Here is a 22,732-nt window from a genome sequence, read left to right as displayed (position 1 = left end):
ACAGGCTGAAATTCAACAGCAACTCTGACTCCTGAGCTCTTTCCCAGGCCCTTTCTTCTTTCCAGTGCTAATTAGTTTACCTTAAACATTTCTAAAATTGCAGTATTATCTCCCACAAAGTATTCCCTGACCTCATCTTTTACGCTAGGTCTGGCAGAGTATTATTCCCTTAAACCACCAATAACACAATGACTAAATAAATGCATTATATGGACAGGGTAATGTCAGTGAGTGTACAAATATTTATTCTAAGTAAAGGGAGAGAGATAACCTTATTGTGTCCATTCATAATTAAAAACTTGGCAAAAACAGTAGCTAGTTGAGAAATCTGAAGTTGGCCAGTTCGCTAATTTGGTGTGTGATGTTGTCAGAATTATTCATCAGCCTGGCTTCATGCTGACGAGCAATGATTTCTCCAGGGCCAAGTGAATTTCATGTCCCAATCCCATAGGAAACTCTTAGGCAAGGAATTTGAAGATGTTCACTTTATCTATCAATGAATGTCTCCATACTAAATCAATGGGATAATGGGGTGGGAAAAAAAAGAATAAAGTTAAAGTTATCAGAATATTTTTAAAAAAGTTTATTTAGATAAAATCCTGTGGCTCCTGTTTTCCACCTTATCTTGGTCAAATATTTGAACAGATTGGCAATTAAAGAGCTAAACTGACAGTTTTCACTTACATTTCTTCCTTGTGTGCTGCAAGATTATGAGTACTGTTGCCGTTGTTATCTGAGAGTGTTAATGTCTGAGCTGGTCTTTTAAACATCCCTTGATAGATTCCATTCCCTCCTGTCTGTACTTTTAATACTGGCTTTTTTCAGAGTCCTGCCCAAGGCTCTGGTCTCATCCACTCCTATAGCTTTAGTTACCATGGGTATGCAGATTATATCTGCATTATTTAGGGAGACTTTGGCTGCAGACATCAGAATACCCAATAATGGCCAAACAATGATGAACTTTAAGTGTCATCTCACAGAACAAGAAGTCTGGAGATAGTCTGTTCCAGGGTTGGTTCAGGGGTTCAGAGGTGTCACCAGGTACCAAGGTCTTTCCACCTTTCAGCTCTGCCATTCGAAAAAGGCTGCCTCAGAGTTTCAAAATGGCAGCGAAAGCGCCAAACCTCAGGTTCCCAAATAACACATTTAGAGTGGGAAGGAAGGGGGTTTTGAAGGCAGAAGAAAGCTTTCTTCTCATGCTGCTCTATGTTTCATCAGAGAGAAAGATCCCTCCTAGAAGTTCCCCAGTAGACTTCCCTCTCCTTAAAAATGGGTAATATCTGCAAATTCAAAACTGCTTACCAGTTTTGATAAAAGATAAATTTTAGTTACTGATGGATAATACATGTTTGAAAAATTTAAGCAAGTGCTCTTAGTGTAGGATCCCCTGGAAAAGAGAGTATGAAGCAAAATTTCCATGCAATGCTTACTGAAGAGGATGTAATCCTAAGAATGCTAGAGGGAGGGAAAAATGGAAATAAGACAAGGAAGGAGGGAAAACAATACAAGTTGGTATGTTGCCACACTTAGACACACTTTCTCAAGAATACATGGCTAGCTAATGTGGGACATCTCCTGAGTGGCCACATGGATTCATGATTTCTTAGAATAGTCCACTGTGGAAGAAGAATAAAGGCATGGCATTTATCTGCAAGCCTATTTCCATCTTCTGCTTCACTGGGGAAAGCCTGTCCTATAGGGCACCAAGTTTCACTCACTTGCCTGATGTTGCCCTGTTCATCAACCACTGGCTGTGATAATCAGGTTGGGGCTGCACCCTAAACCTGCTGCTGTTCTCACATAGCTGGTGCAGAGAGGAATCTGTGGCTAAACCCAGCCCCTTATCCCTGGGGAGGCTGAGAAAATTGGAGATGTTGGGATATGAGGTGATGGTGGCAGCAGCTGGGATGTGAGCCATCTCTGGGATTGCTCCAGCCTGGGAAGAAAGGCAAGTGGCCAAGGCTGCAGGGTATGTGAGGATGAGCAGATCTGGAGTGGAGCAGAAACAGAGCTCAATACACAAGCTGAAGATCCTATGTTGCATGAGAAATGGATGAAAGACTCTGAAGAGTGCTTTAACAGTGATGTAGAAAGAAAAAAATATGTATGACTTCTTTTCAGAGTTCTTTCAGCTACCTCTGATCTTTTTTCTGGACTCTCTTGGGTGTCCTTTCTACTTTTTCATAATTTTTTTTTTCTTTCACAAGTCCTCCAATTGTCATAAAAGCTACAATTTGGTATTCTTAGAGTTAAAAGTTTTTAAGTTTAAATTTAGATTTACTTCTCCATGGATTAAAGGCCTCTATTTGAAAAGAAAAACTATAAAATTAATGGAATAAAATATTGAAAGATATATTTTTATGGCTTCAGGTAGGAAAGGATTTAAGACATAGCCACAATTTATAGAGAAAAAAATTGACACTACAGTGTTCAAATTTTGTGCATGAGAGTTTAAAAGACAGACCACAGAGAACATATTTGTAATGCATATCACTAGAAAAATTTAAGATTCCAAATATGTAAAGATTTAGTTATAAATCAATGAAAATCCAAACAACCCAATAGAAAAATGGGCGAAGAATATAAAGAGGCATCTCACAGAAGAGGAAAACTGAATGGCAAATAAACCTAAACAGTAATCAAGGAAATGCACATTAAAATGAGATACTATTTCAGCTTCATGATTGAAAGTAAAAAAGTAAGCAAAAAATAAGAAAGCTGACAAGATATGTTAGCGAAGATGTACAGAAATGAGAGTATAATTGGTAGAACAAGTTTGGAGAGCAATTCAGTAAAGTCTATTAAAGTTTAAAGTGTTCATACAGTACAATGCTACCATTTCAGTTGCACGGACATATCTTATGAACCTGTGCCTCTGGAGTTAGACGTGAGAATGTTCGCTTAAGCATTGATTGGAATATTTCAAAATTGAAAGCAACCTTAATGTTCATCAGTGGGAGAATGGATATATTTCAGAATAATTACAAAAGAGAATGAAAATGAATGAACTAGAGCCTAATGTTGAAAGAAAAAGCAAGTTGTAGGAGAATATGTACAAAGTTTAAATGAACCAAGGATGAAAAAACCTTAAGATTTCTTGAAAATGATTTGTTAGTGATTCTTGGGGTTTGAAAAAGATTTGTTGTTTCTCTGTATAGTTGAAGATTTCATGCAAAAACACTTATAGAAGAAAAAATCTGAAAGAAATAAAAATTTTAAGCTTATTTAAATTTAACTGAAATGTAAACTAAAGCTAAATTCAGAAGCATGCTGTGTTAATTGGAAATGTTTGAAAAAAATCCCATTGCATATAAAATGCTGAACTTTTTATTTATAACCCAAAACAATAGAGATCTGTCCACTTGATAAGAGTTGGCAGAATGATTCTACATGAAAAAGGAAAACAAAACAAAAAAAGCAGTAGAAAGGAAATGAGTAGGGCTTACTCTAATGGATAATCTGATTAGAATGCCTGTCACAGTATTTACTGATGCGGCTTATGTTTGCCAATATCTGTATAAAGAGGTGTATTGGGCAGGATATAGTTTTAATAGCTGTCACAAAGAACCAAAATAAAAATTGCTTAAGCAAGGGAAAAGTCTATCTGTTCAATCACATAATAGCCTTCATGTAAGTGGTTCAGGACTAAAATAGCAGCTGTGTGGTGTCAAGGACCCAGAATCCTTCAATCCTGTTGCTCTGTCTTTCTCAGCACACAACCTTCTCTCATGGTTCAAGATGGCTGCTCCAGCATTCGCCATCATGTCCACATTTCAGCCAATAGGAAGCAGGAACAAAGGATGTACTAAGAGGTGGTTCATATTAGTTCTGCTCATATTCCATGACTATACCTACCATCAAGGAAGACTGAGAAAGTCTTTATTCTGTGTCTCCATGTACACAGCTAAATTTCAGGAGTTCTAATTTTAAGCTTATAAAAGGAGATTGGCTATTGGGAAAGAATTAGGCAACTTGGTCCAAGTGGTGAAAATCATTATTTATTTATTTATTTATTTATTTTGAAAATCATTCCTTAATAGCTAGTACAAGATTCTTCTTATGAAGGGAAATATCTTTATGAGTCATTTGAGTTTGAAAATATAAGCATCAGGGCTAAGACTAGGAAGAGGAGGTAAAATAAAAGGAGTTTGGATATTTCTCTGCATAGGCAAATGAAGATATTAGGAAGAAGAGAAAGGGAGGGGTACCAAGTTACTTAACAAAGAAGTCTAGACTCCCCAAACTTTTATCAGGGTGTTACTCAAAGAAAGGCTCTGTGAGGTTGGGTGTTATATGTGAGTGGGAATCCAGGAAGGGGCTGAGTTTCACATGCAAATTGATATTGTGCGTGACAGAGAGACCATTTGAGAAAGCAAACAGTTCATGAGCGGAAATACTTAGCATCACCCCCACAACACACACACATACACACAACTTTCCATGGGCGTGGTGTCCTCGAACCCAATTTTGGAAGAGTTATTTCCCAAGAGTCTCCTGGGTGTTCATAGATATTGAACCCCTGGCAGGCCTCTTTCACGTCTTCTAGACATGAAGTAGATTTGAGTTCTAGAAAGAACACAGCTCAGTCTCCACCTGCAGGCCTTGCTAAACTCAGTCTGATTTTGGGAAAGTCCATTCACCCACCTCTGTCCAAGCTTTCCCTGTCACTGAGAGAAATAGTGCAATGCAAAGACTCCAATGTGAGAATTTCATAAGGTTTGTTTGAGAATTTTGATGAAAATAGTTACAAAGATGGCCATGGCTTTGAAAGTTCTCTAAAAAATTGACTCTGGGGATTTAAAAAAGTTATTATTTTGTGGCTTAAGCTGAAAAATTATATTTAAATTGTTACTATTCAAAAAGTTCTTTGTATCTCAAGTGGACTCAGCTAAACATTCATTTATTATGATAGGTGCTATGGGAAGATAACACAATGCATTAGATACAGTCCTTGGCCTCATGTAGCTTTTCATTAATCGGTTAGATCATTCATTGATTATGTGAATATTTATTGAGCAACTACTATGTGCCTGCCACTGGAGTAGGAAATGGAATGGAATGAATGGAAATGAGAAATACTGCCAGCCCTCAAGAAGTTTCCTATGGGTGAGGAAGACATGGAAATAAACCATAAGACAGTGTGATTTATGTCATCAATGAGGCAAGCATAAGGTGCTATGCTTGTTGATAGCAAACATACAACTTTTAAAGCCAGAGTCATTTGTGGGGTCTTTAAGATGAAAAAAGTGCAGACTGGGAGGGCCCTTCCAGTTTCCAAAGCATCTGTGATTTCTCTGGTATTGTTTATAGAACAGAGCCTGAGAAAATCTTTTCTGCTAACAAGCCAGAATTTAGTTTATAATTAGACAAGAGGGCTCAACAACCAGGGGTGATGGAACATTGCCGAGAAGGGAAGAAGTTTAACCTTAATTTAAATTTTGAGGTTTTAAAAATGTCCATTTATTTTCCATGGAAAGAAGGCTCACCCCACCTCAGAGACTGGGTATTTATGGGTAGGATTATTTGTTGTCTATTTATCTGCTTTAATCCCAAGTAGGAATTATTAACCATTTACTATGTGCCGGGCAGTGCCAGATGGTTTGTATATATTATCTTATTTAATCTTTATAGGCATCTTGTGTGGGAATTCTTAGTCCCATTTTAGAAACATAGGTTCAGAAAGTGTAGTTTGTTTCAGTTTACACAGTAAGTGGGGCAGAACTGAGATTTGAACCCAGAGTCTACAAGATTATAAGCCCTGTGCTCTGAGCCACAGGATCTGTATTCCAGATCCTATAATTTTATTTTTAAAAGATTTTGTTTATTTGACAAACAGAGATCACAAGTAGACAGAGAGAGGCAGCAGAGAGAGAAGGGGGAAGCAGGCTCCCTGCTGAGCAGAGCCTGATGTGGGGCTTGATCCCAGCACCCTGAGATCATGACCTGAGCAGAAAGCAGAGGCTTAACCCACTGAGCCACCCAGGTGCCCCCCATTTAGTTACCATTTACCTTTTATATTCTCCTGACTACTTCCAAAAACCCATGTAATAAAATATATTATAATAGACATAATAGCAAAGCAATTACAGTAAAGATAAAAAGGAAATCAAAAGCCCTTTGAGGCAGGGACAAATAATCATACTAAAATAATCACTTTTCAGAAATGTTTGTTGAATGAACAAATGAGTGAATTAAAGTAAAATCAGAACTTTTAAGCTTATCTAACATAAGAAAACATATAATCTTGGCAAAACTAGTTATCGTGTGGACTTTAGTAACAGGGTAAATACAAATGGTGATATCTTCAACTATAGTATTTTAGAAGAAACAGAAGTGGTCTATATATAAAAGTTATTTTAATGGGACACCTGGGTGGCTCAGTTGGTTGGACGACCGCCTTTGGCTCAGGTCATGATCCTGGAGTCCTGGGATCGAGTCCCGCATCGGGCTCCCAGCTCCATGGGGAGTCTGCTTCTCTCTCTGACCTTCTCCTCGTTCATGCTCTCTCTCACTGTCTCTCTCTCAAGTAAATACATAAAATCTTAAAAAAAAAAGTTATTTTCTAATGGTATTTTTAAAAAAGACGATAAATCCTTATGAAGAATTTATGGAAGGAGCTAAGCTAATATGCTCTAGGTAGGTCTCTTTCTGGTATTCTAATGTAATGATTTGGGTTCTCAGAGGGAAAGTCCTCTTCCCAGAGAAGACGTTGCCATACAGGGGAAAGAGTGGCATTGGAAGGCTGTTGGGTTTTGGTTCAAACCCCAACACTTGGACTTTTCTGGCCATTTAGCTTTAAGCAAGCTTCTTAGCCGTCTTCAGCTTCCTTAGCTATAAAGAAGGTAACAGGATCTACTTTGGAAAGTTTTTTTTGTATCAAGGTAATTATACGCAGAATGGCAGGTCAGGACATAACGAGAATGATGATTATTGTCTAGGTTTTTTTATTACTACTTGCAGCCGTGGATGCCTGAATTTGTTTCAGTTGCTTTTGTGCTTATACTTTTTTTCATGTTGTTTGTTTATATAAAGTAGATTTGGAGTTTGCTAGATAATCTATTTCGTAAAATAGGAAATGCTTCATTCTTGTGCACTGTTGTATACCTAGTGACTGGTGCAGAGCAGGGGCTCAATAAATATGTATTGAATGAATAATTGAATAAGTGAATGAAAGAATGAATGAATTAGGGTGAAGTGGGGAGTGCTTGTGCCCCTAACTACTACTTATCCTCATTATACAATGCATCAAGGCTTCTGATTTGGAAAACATCTTTCTAAATCACATTGTGCCTAAGGATGAGCGATTGAACCCTCCCTGAGATCTCAAGGGTCTGAGTGATATTCATTTGCTCCCTTTTCTACTGTTGTTGAAGATCTCTTTGATTTTCATCATCACCTTCTCTGTCCTACTTCCTTTTACATTTAGGAGGGAGAAGAAGAACTCCAGCTCTGGTTATAATTTAGATTTCATGTAATATGTCTATATGTTATAGACATATTTTGCTTATTTTATCAAGTAGCTTTGCTTTTTCAATATAGTGCATTCATCAATTAAGCCCAGGGAAAGAAGCCTACATTTGTGGATATTAATATTATGCTATTGCTATTAATATTATGCCTTAACAAACTATCCATTATCTTCACAGAGAAGATATTACCAAAGTGATTCATAGAGACTGATGCTTAGAACTGAATTTTAAAAGTCAATTAAGAAAAAATGTTAATAAACCAGGAATTTAATACTCACAGATAAGAAATCATAAAATGAGAAAGGATGGGAGAACATCCAAGGATGGGTTTTAGAGGAAAAAAATGAAAGGAGGTGACATTGACAAAATTAAACCTAGTAATTAAAATCCAATGAGCAATTATCTGTTTTTCTTTATAAAATTATACTGGGCCTCGTTCTGATGATAATCTGATTCTCTTTGGTAAGTACAGTAGCAGAGAGGGACAAAGCTTTGAAAATGGGCTTTGTTAAAGTAACAAAGCATTCACTCTTTTCAGCTTCATCCATGATATCTGATCCCCAAATCTGATACGGACACACTCCCTTTTTCTGCCTGCAAATAGAAAAGAGGGGGATGGGCTGACAACATCTTATGTCTGAACAATTTATCTTTTTGCAATGAGATGTGTTACCTTGTCTTATATCCTCTTCATATAATAGATGATGATGTATTATTGGAGTAGGAGTTTATTTCTGAAATGTAAAATCCCAGGGATGGGTATAGATTTTCAGCCCAAATTTGCCTATTGCCCCAGTCCTGCTTGTAAGACACCAAACCAATAGCTTATACCTAAGGTATTAAGCTTGCTGTGCTGGACAAGGGGAGAAAATACCCTGATCTGGTAGAAGAAGTGTTCTCAAAGGCTGTAGACTCCATAGTCCAGGAAGGAAGATTTCAGCCCCATCTGCTGAGGTGCCACCAGAGTGTCAGGTCCAGGACCTAGAAGTTTAAATTGCTGGCCAGAAACTCAAGTGTATGAAAATAACCTATTTTCCATTCTGCCATGCTGGAAAGATATTCGATCCTGGTCATTATTGGGACTCTACTCCGGTGTGGTGTCAAGTTCTCATACACAGTAAAATTTCATCAATCATGGGACACCATCCATGATATTCACCCCTGGTGTGCCCATTGTCCTAGCCTGCAGGGGCCTTTTCTGCAGCTCCCTGGTTCCTGCACTACTCTGATGGTGCCCGAATCTTTGGAAGGTCTTGGAACCCCTGGGCCTAGAGCCCAAATTTTCTAGAAATACACTGGAGCCATTTCTTTGGAAGTCCCCCTATTGCTCAAAGCAGAGTAGGGGTTCTTACTAACCTTCTCCTTTGCAGTCTTGGGAATATATTTCCTTTCAAGTATTAAGGGCTAGATAAACCCCAAAGTAGAATAGTCAGGGTACTTGCATTGCAGGACTTGGACACACACACACACACACACACACACACACACTTTGAAAATAATTGATACTACAAAAGATCATTTTATTGATCAAAAGAAATCTAAAATCAAGTAGATTTCTTCTTTAGGGAGGTTATGGGTTAGTATTGTTTCTATTTTGATATATGTTTGGAGGATGGTAATGTTGGCACTCCTTTCAGTCAGGATTTCTAAAATTTTTTTTTTAAGATTTTATTTATTTATTTGACAGAGAGAGATCACAAGAAGGCAGAGAGGCAGGCAGAGAGAGAGAGAGAGAGGAGGAAGCCGGCTCCCTGCTGAGCAGAGAGCCCGACGCGGGACTCGATCCCAGGACCCTGAGATCATGACCTGAGCCGAAGGCAGCGGCCTCACCCACTGAGCCACCCAGGCACCCCTGGATTTCTAAAATTTTTAATCTTGCCCCCAAACCACTTTTCTGTCTCTCTCCTCTCAGGTTACCATTAAAATCTCTTTGAAGATGTCCTTCAGGCATATTCTTCTTTCTTGTCAGTTGGATGTGTGGGGCGCTTGGGAGAGGATAGGCAAAGCAAAGGAAATACAGGAGATCTATCTCCCTTAGTAGAATGGTGGCTTTTCTGGAGGGACTGGAGAAGAGAGCAACAACACATGCAAATGATCATTCCATTAATATCCTGCTTCACGGGTCATGGTAAGAAGTTATAATCATGATAGAAGCAAAATTTGACAACTGTTTATATTTAGTTCTTTTGGGGTCGAGGCAAAGAATTATAACTGCCAGGTTAAAGGGGGCTATGTTTACAGGTGAAATGGGCATCTCTTCTTCCTGCAAATTAATTGCAAATGACATTAATATTTCTTTCATTTGTCTTAGCTGAAGGAGGAGATCTTTTCATTAATTTTTCAGCACTCAAGATGTACTCTTTAAGAAACAATGTTTAGTTATTTTTTGTATTTTTGCCACTTGGAACAGAAATTTTTTTTTTTCCCTAAAGTGTATTCTGCTCTACCCTGCCTTTTAAATGGAAGAAGAGGACATAACATACCTCTCTTTGCAGCTCTTGCACACTCGTTCTCATCTGGGCTTTAGTATTAAGCACAGTCCATTCATGTTTTGGGGAATGCTTCAGTTTCTTGCATTGTGGCCACCTCTCACCTTGCTCTTCTGTTCTCTTCAGGTTTGCTGATGAACATTTGTTATTGGAAGGTAAACCAAGCACCTCGACTGGATACCTACCAAGTAAGAGCATATGGGCTCTGGGCCAGACCCTTTGCCCAACTTTTACACAGGAACTTCAGGATGACCATTTTAATGGCATAGTCAACTTTAATTGAGGAGGGCTATTAAATAAATGTTAGGTCCAGTGTTACTTAGTGTTCTAAGTCAAACTTTATAAATTAAACTAAATTAAAACTTTATAAGACACCAAGATACTGATAATTTAATCCCCTTTTTCTAGTAGACCCTAGAACAGGTCAGAAACTTGCCCAATGGTCTTAGACTTAACATAAGTTTTTCAAACTACCTGTCACAATCCATGGATGGGTCATGAAAACAATCTAGTGGGTCAAGGTCAGTGTTTTAAAAATCAGAATAAAATTAAATAGAAAATATTAGTACAGATACACATAGAAAGCCTAAGCATTTTTTTTTTTGCAAACTTCCATTTCAGTTACACATGCATGAATGTGTGTGTGTACATTTGTGTACTGTATTGTGGTATGTAATTTATTTGTTATCATGGGTCACAATCCAAAATATTTGAAAAACTCTTGTCCATACTCCCCCATAGAATAAGGTTGTTAGAAATGTGCCTTCTGGGAATGGCTGACATCAGAACTCCTGACAACCAAAGCAGATGAGAAGAATAGTCTACTCGTTATTCCAGAAAGGTTAGAGTTTCCTTATAAAGCTGTGGACATGAAACTATTGATGAAGCACTTGGGATATTTGGTTGAATTAAAAAGGCCATCCGGGACCATCCCAAGGAATCATCGAAATCACTGAAGACCTTCACGGTTAGTAGACACTGTCTATCTTACCATAAAGGACAACAGCTGTTATTGTCCAGAATTTACTGTAGAGTAGACCCTGTTTTAAATGCTTTACATACAGGCTCTCTTTTCACCTTTATAGCAACTTTTATGAGGTTGGTGTTACTGCCTACCGCTTAAGGTAAAGACCCTGGGATACACAAAGGGTGACTAAGTTGGATGCAGCTTGGTGTCTACACCATCACGTCTAATTTAGAGGGAGGGAAATTGATACCCTATCTTCCCTCAGAGTCTGTTCCCTCAGTGTTTAACAACTTCGTATTTTTCCTGATGAAAAGATTTTCTCTGAATGTAATTCAGATTGCTCATGCGGCAGTTGAAGCCCTTTCCCTCTTTGTCTCCTTTGTGGCGGCAGAGAACAGCTGGTCACCATCCCACTGACAATGATATGCCGTCAAGTAGGGGACAGTCATTGTCCTCCTTCCGAACCAACAATATCAGCTCCTTGAACCATTTTTCCTCAGCCCCATTTTCCACCAAACCTTCAATTACTTCTTTGTTTCTTTCAGTTCTTTGAGAATGGCTCCACAGTTTAACTCCTTACCAGACCTGGATGTGAGCCAGGATGAGGTTCAGGCACTTCTAGTTCATGTTCCTCTGAATTTCCCTAAGATGGACACCACAAGCCTGATTTCTAATCTGCATTCAACCTCAGGAGCCCCTCCCAGAATGTCCACACCCAGATCTTGGCTTCCTATGCAGGCACTCACAACCGTAGAGGACACAGAGATCTTCAGTGACCTTCACTTCATTGTGTGCTAAAGCTTATCATGGTGTCCTTAGTTGTGTCCCCTTCCCTGGGGGTGCCCTCTCCTGATTTCCAAATAGCCTCACAACTCTCCCTTTCTTTAAAGGCTCTGCTCTGCCTGATGACCAGGAGAGTGGACTCTCACTCACCTCTGACAAGATGCACACATTTTCTGTTTCCTTGTAAGCTCTTTAGACTTTCTGCCTCAGAATCTTTGTGTATATATCATTCATTTAAAACATTAATTTGCAGCTTAATTTTTAAAGCAGACAGTATGTGCACATAGTATCCAATTCAAAAGGTACAAAGAAGTACACACTGCAAACATTTTTCCCTAATATCTTGTACCCCAGAGGTAGGCAACCAGTTACCAATTTCTTATGTATCATTCCAGATACATCCTATGTATCCCATTTGTAATTTTATGTGTGTGTATATGCATACATATACATATATATACATATACAAACATGTATGTGTATGTATATAATTACATATGCAAATGTGTGTGGATCCACAAATTGGATAACTACTACAAACATTTTTCTGTACCTTCTTTTCAATGAGTAGTTTAGCTTGGATTCTGTTCCATTATGAGTTCATAAAGAGCGTCCCCATCTTCTTTATGGCTGTATAAGTTTCTATTCCATGGATAGACCCTAATTAATGTCAATCTCTACTGAGGCACATTTTGTTCTAAGAGCATAGGCTTCAGAATCAGACTACCTTGACAGAGTTCTGGCTCATCACTAATTAGCTATATGGTGTTGGGTAACTTCTTTGTGCCTCAGTTTTCTTCTCTGTAAAATGGGAATTGCAATAGTACTTCCTCCCTAGGGCTGTTGTGGGGATTAAATATGATAATCAGTGTAAAGTGCTTAGAACAGTGTGTGTCACATAGTCAGCTCTCCAGTAAATATTAGCTTTTGATTGTTTCCCAAGTTTTGCTATTGGATTCTATGCTGCAGTGAACAGCCTTGAATATAGGAGTGAGATCAAGTATCTAATAGCCCTCCCAGCACAAACAGAGGTCAATCAGAATGAGGCTGGGCACGGGGCTGACGCATGGTCCTGGCAGCCCCTGTGGTATCAGGCATGACCTCTTGAGTTGCCCTGTTGCAGCAAGGTCAGGGGGTTTGAGAGGAGGAGCTGAATGACAGGGCAGAAGTGGGGTGCTGGGTGGGCTCAGGGCAATCTATCAGGAAGAATTTCAGTATTTTAACAATCAGTGCAGCACATCTGGAGCATACCAGGTGAATTTAGCTCTATGTTTTAAGTATCATTTCACACATGATTGTATGAGTATTTTTAGGATAGATTCCTGGAAATGGGATTACTGGGTAAAGGGTTATGCACCTTTGCAATCTGTCCTTAGAGATTGTACCAACTGACATTCCTACCAGCAATAGATGGGAGTGCTTGTTTCTTTATCCACACTGGTACAGTATGTTAGCAGACTTCTTTTTATCTGTGCCCATCTGATGGGTGAGAAATGATATCTCAGTGTAACTTGCATTTCTCTTATTACAACTGAGTGTAGATGTCTTTTTATGTGTTACTGGCCATTTATTTGTCATTTTTTGTCTTTTATTAGGATTCTTATTATGATTGAGTCTCGATGTCATTTTATATGTGTAATGTTCATGTGTATATCTTTTCTATGTATCATATTTACATGTGGTTTACCCATTTTTCTTTTGTGTTGTTGAACTTTTTTTTTATGGATTTGTAGGAGCTCTTCATATATCATATGTCATTCATTTGCTTACTTACCATGGACTTTTTTTTTTTTTAAAGATTTTATGTATTTATTTGACAGGCAGAGATTACAAGTAGGCAGAGAGAGAAGGAAGCAGGCTCCCCACTGAGCAGAGAACCCGATGCGGGGCTCGATCCCAGGACCCTGGGATCATGACCTGAGCCGAAGGCAGAGGCTTTAACCCACTGAGCCACCCAGGCGCCCCACCATGGACATTTTTTGAGCACCTATAGTAGGCTTGGTTCTGTGCTAGGACTGGAGAGAGATTGAAAAACAAAACAAAACAAAACACCTCAGGACTTGCCTTCAAGGAGCTTACAAACTAGTGAGGGACATACATTAGGAAGTAAACAGTTGCAATAATGAATAAAAAATATGTTGAGGGGGTGAACATGGGGTGCTTTGAGGGTACAGAGAAGAGATAACATTCATATGAACTATGCTGATTAGGGAACTCTGCAAAGGGTGAACAAAACCTTTGAATAGCAGATGTTTAATAAAAGATTGTTCTATGTGTAAAGACTGATGTTTTAAGTACCTGGTTGGCTCCTGTGTTTCAGAATCATTTCTAAGGAGACCAGCATCATGATTTTCATCATATCTGATTCTGCTCCATAGTTATGGCCTATATTCAGCCTCTGAAACACAATAGGAATAGTGTAAATACAGTATCACCACCACTGTAGAGCTCTGAAAATATGCCTTCTTGATGATAAGTAGCCTTGTCCCCACTGAAGAAAGATAGCTTACCATCGAGCCATCAGCTGAATTTCCCCAACAGATGGGGGCCTTTTCAAAATAAAATGGGCCATGTCCCCAAATGTGTTCTTTGTTCTACCTATTAATAATCTTTAGCAACCTTTGGGTTTAAAATGCAGGTTGGGCATAATACAACACTCAGGCCCAACACTGACCTTCATCTTTCTATTATATCTTTTATTGAGAACCTGCTGCGAATATTTCACATCCAATTAACCCCTATAGCAGCACATGGCATTAAATGGGTCATCCTATTCTAAGACTTTTTTTTTGGTAAGAGTTGAATGCAGTTTGGACAATCCACTCCAGCTGGGGCTAGAACAATTGAATGCAAGCCTCGGGCAGAACAAAAGTTGTAAACAGCTTCCCTTATGTGTTGTTCCTAGTGCACAGCAGACTTTTGAAACAGGGTAGGTCATGAACCTTCTAAGCAGCTTGTAATTTATCCACCAAGGGTGAAAGAATGCCATGTTCCTATTAGGAAGACTTCATGTCTGCATTAATAGACTGGACCAGTTACATAAATTGTGGGGCTCCATGGAAAATGAAAATATGAGGCCTTTTGCTAAACAATTATTAGGAATTTTTAAAACAATAACAATAGAGCATTCAAACACACAGGGCCTTCTAAGTGAGGGACCCCTTGTAACTGCAAAAGTTACATGTTCATAAACAGTCCTGTTAATGAACTTCAAGAATCTGCAATGGGTTAGCACAGACCCCTGGAGCCACAGATGTGGAAGGGACCTTGGCTGTCATCTGGTTGAACATCCTCATTTGGTAGGTGGGGAAATTGGGTTTTAGAGAGATTAGATGAGTTGCCCCCAAATACCAGTAGGGAAAAGCAGAGGCAAATCTGTAACTATAGACCTATAGACATGATGTGCCCAAAATATGTGAAGAAGAGAGGTACAGATTACTTGTCACACCCTGAAATTTATAATTTCGCCTACTATAAAACCATGACTTATGTTATAGCTAATTTTGCGTACCTTTGAAAGTTCTATCACGTTTCTGTCCATTGCATTTTCCTATCAGGGAATACAAATGGGATATGTGTCCCTTCTCTGTTCCCTGGGCTTCCTTCCCCACCAAACTATGCCCTGAATCTAAGCCTCATTAGCCCAGATTCTATGATCTTTTGACTAAGTAGTGCTCAGTCTAGATCTAACCAGTGTTGAGTTAGATTTACTCTGTGATCTTACAACCGTGTGTGTGTGTGTGTATGTGTGTGTGTGTGTGTGTGTGTGTGTATAGTATATATTACATATATAGGCCTCATCAACACACACATATGTAAGTAAAATAAAAGCTCTGTTAATTGGTACATACCTTTCTACTTACAATGGAAATATTTGCTATGCTATTTTAAAACATACGCTATTTCATTGAAAACAAGCAAATTCTGGTCATCATCCACTAATTTGATTTTATGAACCACTAATGGGTCATGTCACACAGTTCAAAAGGCACTGCTTGAATGTCCATGTTGCTTCTGTACTGGGAGGGGTGAGGACTGAAGACATCTCAAAGGACATTTCCTCTGAAAAAAGAAGCACCCACAAGGCCCCCAAGTGTTGAAGAAGGACAAGAACTAGACATATTGAGATCCTATTGGGAGAATATAAATTAGCATGATGTTTCTGAAAGCAGTTTGCTAAGTTTATTGTAGAATCTTAAAAATGTGTTCACTCTGAACAATTAACTCTAGAAAAACAGGCTAAGGAAATAATCTTAGATGTAGCCAAGGATTTAGCTACAAAGGATGATCATTGCAATATTATTTATAATGGAGGAAAATTGGGAAAAAAGTCAAAGTTTCAATAGTAGGCAATTGATCAATGAGGGCTTTATATCTATGAACTGAATGTTATATTGCCATTAAATTATGTTATATATGTAATGAAAGATTCAGTGATATTAAAGTATTTCTGATACAATAAAAGAGGAAAGCATATTCAGAACAGTATATAGCACATGGTATTTTTTTATGAAAAGAGAAGATGTGATATATGATATATCTATTTGCATTAAAAATTAAGAAGAAAATAATATCAGTGTTAATAGATTATTCTATGATCCTGTGGATTGTAAGAATATAAGTAAATTTTATTTCTTTCTTTATGATTATCTGTATTTTCTGTTTTTACACTAACAGTTTCTACTTATCAGTTAAAAGCAACAATAATAAAGGACCTCTCCAAAAAAGGGAGGGGCAGGGAAGATATAGAATGCAAAGTGCATTTGATCTAGGATGAGTGGAGAAACTAGCTTCTAAAGTACAATATAGTAATGTTCTATCTTATGGGTTAAAACGGGTTGTGAATATATATTTTTTTATTTGAAGAACCAATATTGTTTCTTTTTAAAAGTTTTTTAATTTAGGGGTGCTGGGTGGCTCAGTTGGTTAAGCGACTGCCTTCAGCTCAGGTCATGATCCTGGAGTCCCCGGATCGAATCCCACATCTGGCTCCCTTCTTGGTAGGGAGTCTGCTTCTCCCTCTGACCCTCCCCCTTCTCATGCTCAATCTCTCTCTATCATTCTCTCTCTCTCTCTCAAATAAGTAAATAAAAATCTTAAAAAAATTTTTTTTAATTTAAATTCATTTTAGTTAATACATAGGATATTATTAGTTTCAGAGATAGAATTTAGTGATTCATAAGTTTTAAATAACACCCAGTGCTCATTCCATCAAGTGCTCTCCTTCATGCCCATCACCTAATTACCCCACACCCTCCCCCACCTCCCCCTCAATAACCGTCAGTTTGTTTCCTATAGTTAAGAGTCTCTTATGGTTTGCCTCCCTCTCTGTCTTTAATCTTATTTTTCCTTCCCTTCCCTGATGTTCATCTGTTTTGCTTTTTAAATTCCACATATGAGTGAAATCCTATGGTATATGTCTTTTTCTGACTGACTAATGTCATTTAGCATAACATCCTCTGGTTCTAGCCACCCTGTTGCAAATGGCAAGATTTCATTCTTTTTGATGGCTGAGTAATATTATGAATATTTTATTTTTAAAATGCTCTGATCATTAAGACTGGCTGTCCAGGTTTGGATGAGTGTCCTGCTGTCTATTTCACCATCTATAGGATGGCTATCCCTGCAATGTGAACCTAGTGAATTAGTGAGTCATTTAAAAGTTGATTGCAGAGAGATGGGTCAGACTCCCATGGTTTCTAGTTTCCAGAAGATTTCACATTTTATAGTGGGGGGCTTGCTAGTGCTTCTCTTTGCTGTTTTCATGCCATGCATTTCCATGTGATATTTCATGTTGATTTTTACAGTAACCCTAAGAGTCGGGCATTGTTTTCCTATATTATTTTGGGGGAGGAAACTAAGACCCCAAAATTGACTTGCTAAAGGTCATGTGACAAGACCAGACTCAGGACTCATACTCAGGTCCCTGACTCCAATACCCACACTTCTGGCACTGCCCCTACCATGTTCAGTCTTACAAATTTTCTCTAGTTTTGAGAGCACAGCCTCTTTAGGGCTATAGTGCCTAACCAGAGAAAAGAAGTTACTTAAGGCGGTGGTATAAGGACTGCTGCAGACTAACTTCTTAAAGACTCGGTTTGGGGACAAAGATTCACTAATAGCCAGGCCTGAGCCAATGGAGAAAGAGCCCAACTCAACTCTCCAGGCTTTCTTTCCTTCCCTCCCTTTCTATTTTACTGTTCTCTTTGTGGTCACTGCCCTGTGAAGCTGCATGTCCTGTCTCTGTTCTCTGACTGTGGTGGTCACCCATGTCTCCTGCTCCTAGGTTAGGTCAGACCTTTGCTATTTTAACATTCAAAGTTTACCTGTTCTGCTTCGCATTTGCTTCAGGATCTTTGGTGCTTTTGATCTATGAGGAACTCATTCATTAGGGTGGGTTGGGGAATTTTCAATTAAAAAAGGAATCTTTGAGAAGATAAAGAAGCCAAAGCATTAATTTAAAAAATGGGAATTTCTAGGAATAGAGATTTTTTTTTTCAGAGTGGCTTTTATGTTATACATCTAATATTATACCAGAGTTGATCACTAACAATATGTTAATGACTTCCCTCATCTCTCTCTTATTCAGCAATTAATTAAAATATCCCAATACTGATAAGCATTTCATAAATATTTTGATCTTACTTTGCCAGCCGTAATAGTGTAATAAAGTAAAGGAGGACTATATTAGCTTTGGAGAAAACCAGTCCAAGTTTAAGGTCCCAGCTTTGTTGCTTTTGACAAGTCACTGATCACTAGGTCTTGGTTTCCTCATCTGTAAAATGGAGATAACACTTTCTATTTTCTAACTTACAAGGACTAGATGGAAGAGGCCCTCGTGCCCTTGGTGGATTGCTGAGTTGGCTTTCTCTGGCTCACAAGAGCCATTTGTTAAATTTTCAGGAACTTCTGAGTGGGTTGGTAAACATAGCCACATTAAAAAATTAAAGTATATAGGGGCGCCTGGGTGGCTCAGTGGATTAAAGCCGCTGCCTTCGGCTCAGGTCATGATCTCAGGGTCCTGGGATCGAGCCCCCCATTGGGCTCTCTGCTCAGCAGGGAGCCTGCTTCCTCCTCTCTCTCTCTGCCTGCCTTTCTGCCTACTTGTGATCTCTGTCAAATAAATAAACAAAATATTAAAAAAAAATTTAAAGTATATAAACTTACAATTAAATAAATTGTTTTAATATTTTATTTATTTATTTATTTGACACACAGAGAGAGAGAGAGAACAGAAGCAGGCAGAATGGCAGGCAGAAAGAGAAAGAGAAGCAGACTCCCTGCTGAGCAGAGAGCCCAGGACCCTGGGATCAGGACCTGAGCCAAAGGCAGACACTTAACTGCTGAGCCACCCACCCGCCCCTAAATATATTTTTTAAAAAGATATGATAAATGTTTAAAACTCCTCACCTGCTGGTTATTGTGCTGTATTTTGCAATTATATATGCTCCTGTGGTTATTCATATCTACTGTACCCATAAGGTGGAAATACTAAGTAATAATGTACCAATGAACCTGTTTCCCAACCTTGTGTTAAGTACCACCTGGTTGATAGTTTGACCATGATGAGAACATTTACATGACAGAAATGAGCAAAAAATCCATGAATTTGATTTGATTTGATTCATTGTTTTGTCTGAGGCAAGCAGGGCTGGCAGACAGAATTTGGTCCATTGATATTTTGGAACAACCTGCAAACTAAGAAGAGGTTTTCTATTTTTAAAAGATTGTAAACTATGACAGAGACCAGATGTGGCTGCAAAACCTAAAATATTTATTTTCTGGCCCTTGCAAGAAAAGTTTGACATCTCTGGGCTAGGTGGAATAAAGATTAGAAGTGTGTCCTTAGAACTTAGAAGTGTGTCCTGATTATAGCTTTACATTGTGAGGAGCACATACACAAAAATGAAGGCATGTCTTTCAAGGTCTGAAAACTATTATCTGATTCAGCCAAGAAGCTGCTCATGTTACTGATTAATGAAAGAGTTTCCAACATATATATTGGGACTGAAAGAGGGTGTGATTTAATGGATATAATTTGTGTGAGGGTAGCAGTTCAACAATATATCACACATGTGATTTCATGACAGCAAATGCATTGGGAAAAACATTCGTGGAACAGAATGCAGTTCCGTTGATCAAATCATGGTTGAAAATCAGTGAGCAATACAAGAGTTCAGCGAAGCTAAGTGAAAGCATTCTGTGAGGGTCAGTTGGGCTACATGGAATTTACAATATACAAAAACTTTGTGTGATGTTATTATTTGTGAAACATGTTACACATGTCTAATATCTAAAAAGTAAAAGGAGCGTGCGCGCGCGCGTGTGTGTGTGTGTGTTGTCTGTCTTTGAGAGAACGTTCCTGGCACACCTACCTCCCCATCCATATTTCTTCACAACTCCTCTGTGTTCTTAGTTGAAAAACACGGGCCTTCCCTCCTTCATGGGATTCTGCAAGCTACTCCAGGCTCAGAGCTTTTGCTGTTGCCTTTTTCTTACCCTGAAATTTTCTCCTTCTCAATACCTTTCATTCCCAATGCCAGAGATCCTTCAGATCTAGTTCTGGTTAGGCAGATATGATAGCATCAAATGCCCAAGGGAAAAGAGTAGTGACTAATGCTTAGTTGGCAAGTCTATGTATCAGACACTCTTTATGAACAGCACTTTGCACATATTAATTGATTTAATCTTTACAATAACCCTGTGAAATAGGTAGTAATTATATGTCCATTTTACAGATGAGATGTTAAGTAAAATCCTAAGGTCTAAGGTCATCAGCTCACAGGCAGCAGAGCTGAGATTTGAACCCTAGTGATAAGTACCTGAGTCTGCGTCCTCAACCATCAGCCTCCATGGCTGCTAGGGGGAATGAAATCACAATACAGGCTCTTGCCATCCAAGAAGAATTGGTCTGGGAATCATGCAGGAGTCCTTCGGTTATCCCAGAGCTGCAGAGCAGGGGGAGTGTCGTCACAGACTCTTCAAATGGGAGGGGAGGATTTATGGGGCTGGGTTCCCCCTCTTCCTGTGATGAAGGGTGTGTCTGGGGGCATGCTTCAGTACATAGGGAGTCCATGGGTTTAGGGAGTGTGAGCCTGTAGGACCCACAGAGGCTACTTAATAAAAGTAAAATGTAGCACTCCTAAGGGGTTTGAAGTAGTAGACCTTCCACTAACTTTACAACGGGGAACATAGGTGGATGCGCATATACGGACACACACACACACACACACACCACACACACCCATGTGTGCACATGCTGCCTTGGAAAGTTCTTCTTTTCCCAGCTCACTCATTGATTTTTGCTAACAAATAATTATGCAGTAGTTTTCCATGAAAGCACTATGAGAAGACCAGGGATGGATACAAAGGCAAGTTGACTACCATGCTTTTCCTCCAGAAATTTTGTTCTTTTAAAGGGGTATGTAGGTAACTATTATATACAAGATCAGAGGAATTAAGGGACAATGAGAGAACTACAAATAAAGGATGAGAAGGGTTTGGTGGGCAGAGTACGGGAAGATGAGGCATGGGGATGGCTTCAGGTAGAACACAGCACTTGTGGTGAACCTGCCAGACCTGAGAATATGAAAGGAAGGTGATTTAGGTAAAAGGAGGAACTTGAGCAAAGGCACAGAGCCAGGAGAGGTTGGCATAGGTGGGTAAGAGGTTAAGGTCTCTTGAAGAGACAAGATGTAAGAAAATGTTAGAAAGATGGATTAGAGCTAGACTGTCAGATGATGAAAGGAGTTCTAAATGTCAGACCAAAGCATTTAAAATTTATTTTTATGGCAGTGGGAACCCACTGGGGGATTTTGATTAGCAGAACACCTAGGAAGTTGCTTGCTGGGTGCATAGTATGCAGATGACCATTTAATATCAGTTCAATTGATAAAACAATTAGTTCAATTGATAAAACAAAATTGAAACTTATTGGGTGCTTGCTGTAGGTCAGGCACCTTTCAAACATTTTGCACGTTTTTAACAATGCATGTAATTCTCACCACAGCCCATGAGATACTGTATCTCTACCTTATAGAGGAAGAAACTAAGACTCAGAGAGGCTATATGTCTTGCCCAGGGTTGTGACAAACAAGCAGGCATCTGACTGGAGCCCATGCTTTATATCACCATGCAACTTGAGAAACGGAGGGAAAAAAAAAGTAAAGAGAAAAGAGGTATGAGGCCGATGCTGTTCTTCAGAAAGGAGGCCGTGGTAGGCCCAAATTAGCAGAGGAACAGGGTGGGTTGGAAATAAGAGACAGTCCAAAGATAGAATCCACATGGATCTGCTATTATTTGCTATAGGAGGCCCAGGAGAGGGAAGGGTCAAGAAGGCTCAGTTGCTAACCTCAGTCCCTGGGAGGTGGTGGAGCTATTAAAAGAAATTAGGGGGGTGGGGAAAGGACAGTTCAGTTTCAGACCAGCCTGCAGACACCTGGGGACTCAGAACCCTACCAAGGAGCCTGAGGAGATTCGCTTTAAAAGCTGAGCTTCAGGGTTTCTTGGACAGGTCCCATTCCTTTCTTTGGGGCTGTGGGAGTTTGTCCTGGGAATCTCGAGGCCCTCCCAAGGTTCCTTTCTATGTTTATATCATTTATCGGGGAAAGGATTGTTAATGACTAATCTGTGTTCATGAGGCACGGAGCCAAGGAAGAGATGTTGCTGCTGAGCCAGAAGGCCGTCTGTGATCATCCACAGCTTTTACTAGAACTCCCTCCTCTTTCTCCTCCTCCTCCTCCTCCTCCTCCTCCTCACCCTGCTGTCTCCTGGAATCACCCCAATGCAAACCCAGGTTCTGAGCATTTGTAGCAAAAGTGCTGTGATTTGGAGAAGAAGATTGGCCTCAGAATCCTCCGAGGGCCTTGAGAGTTCATCTCCAACCTGAGACAATCTAAGTGAGTACCTAATTCCTCTGGGGCCAGGTATCCATCTGAAGGCAGCAGAGGGGAAGTTATCATTTAAAACTTCTCTTTAATATCAGGAAGTTTGATCGATGGATAAATTCTAAGTTACTAGAGTCT

General features: G+C 39.2%; 1 protein-coding gene across 2 annotated transcripts in view; it reads left to right on the top strand.

Moving 5' to 3' along the window:
* The first annotated feature begins 22,395 nt into the window (after positions 1 to 22,395).
* Positions 22,396 to 22,732, top strand: part of NR1H4 (nuclear receptor subfamily 1 group H member 4) — a 62,304-nt gene continuing 61,967 nt past the window's right edge. For both annotated transcript variants that reach the window (XM_082738218.1, XM_082738217.1), the window contains exon 1: positions 22,396 to 22,606. The gene's annotated coding sequence lies outside the window, so the exon portion shown is untranslated. The remainder of the gene's footprint in view (positions 22,607 to 22,732) is intronic.

Source organism: Mustela nivalis, assembly GCF_964662115.1.
Source record: "Mustela nivalis genome assembly, chromosome: 7".
NCBI classification, from domain to species: Eukaryota; Metazoa; Chordata; class Mammalia; order Carnivora; family Mustelidae; genus Mustela; species Mustela nivalis.
Note: the sequence above shows the minus strand (reverse complement) of the source record. Positions and strands in the feature narration are given on the sequence as shown.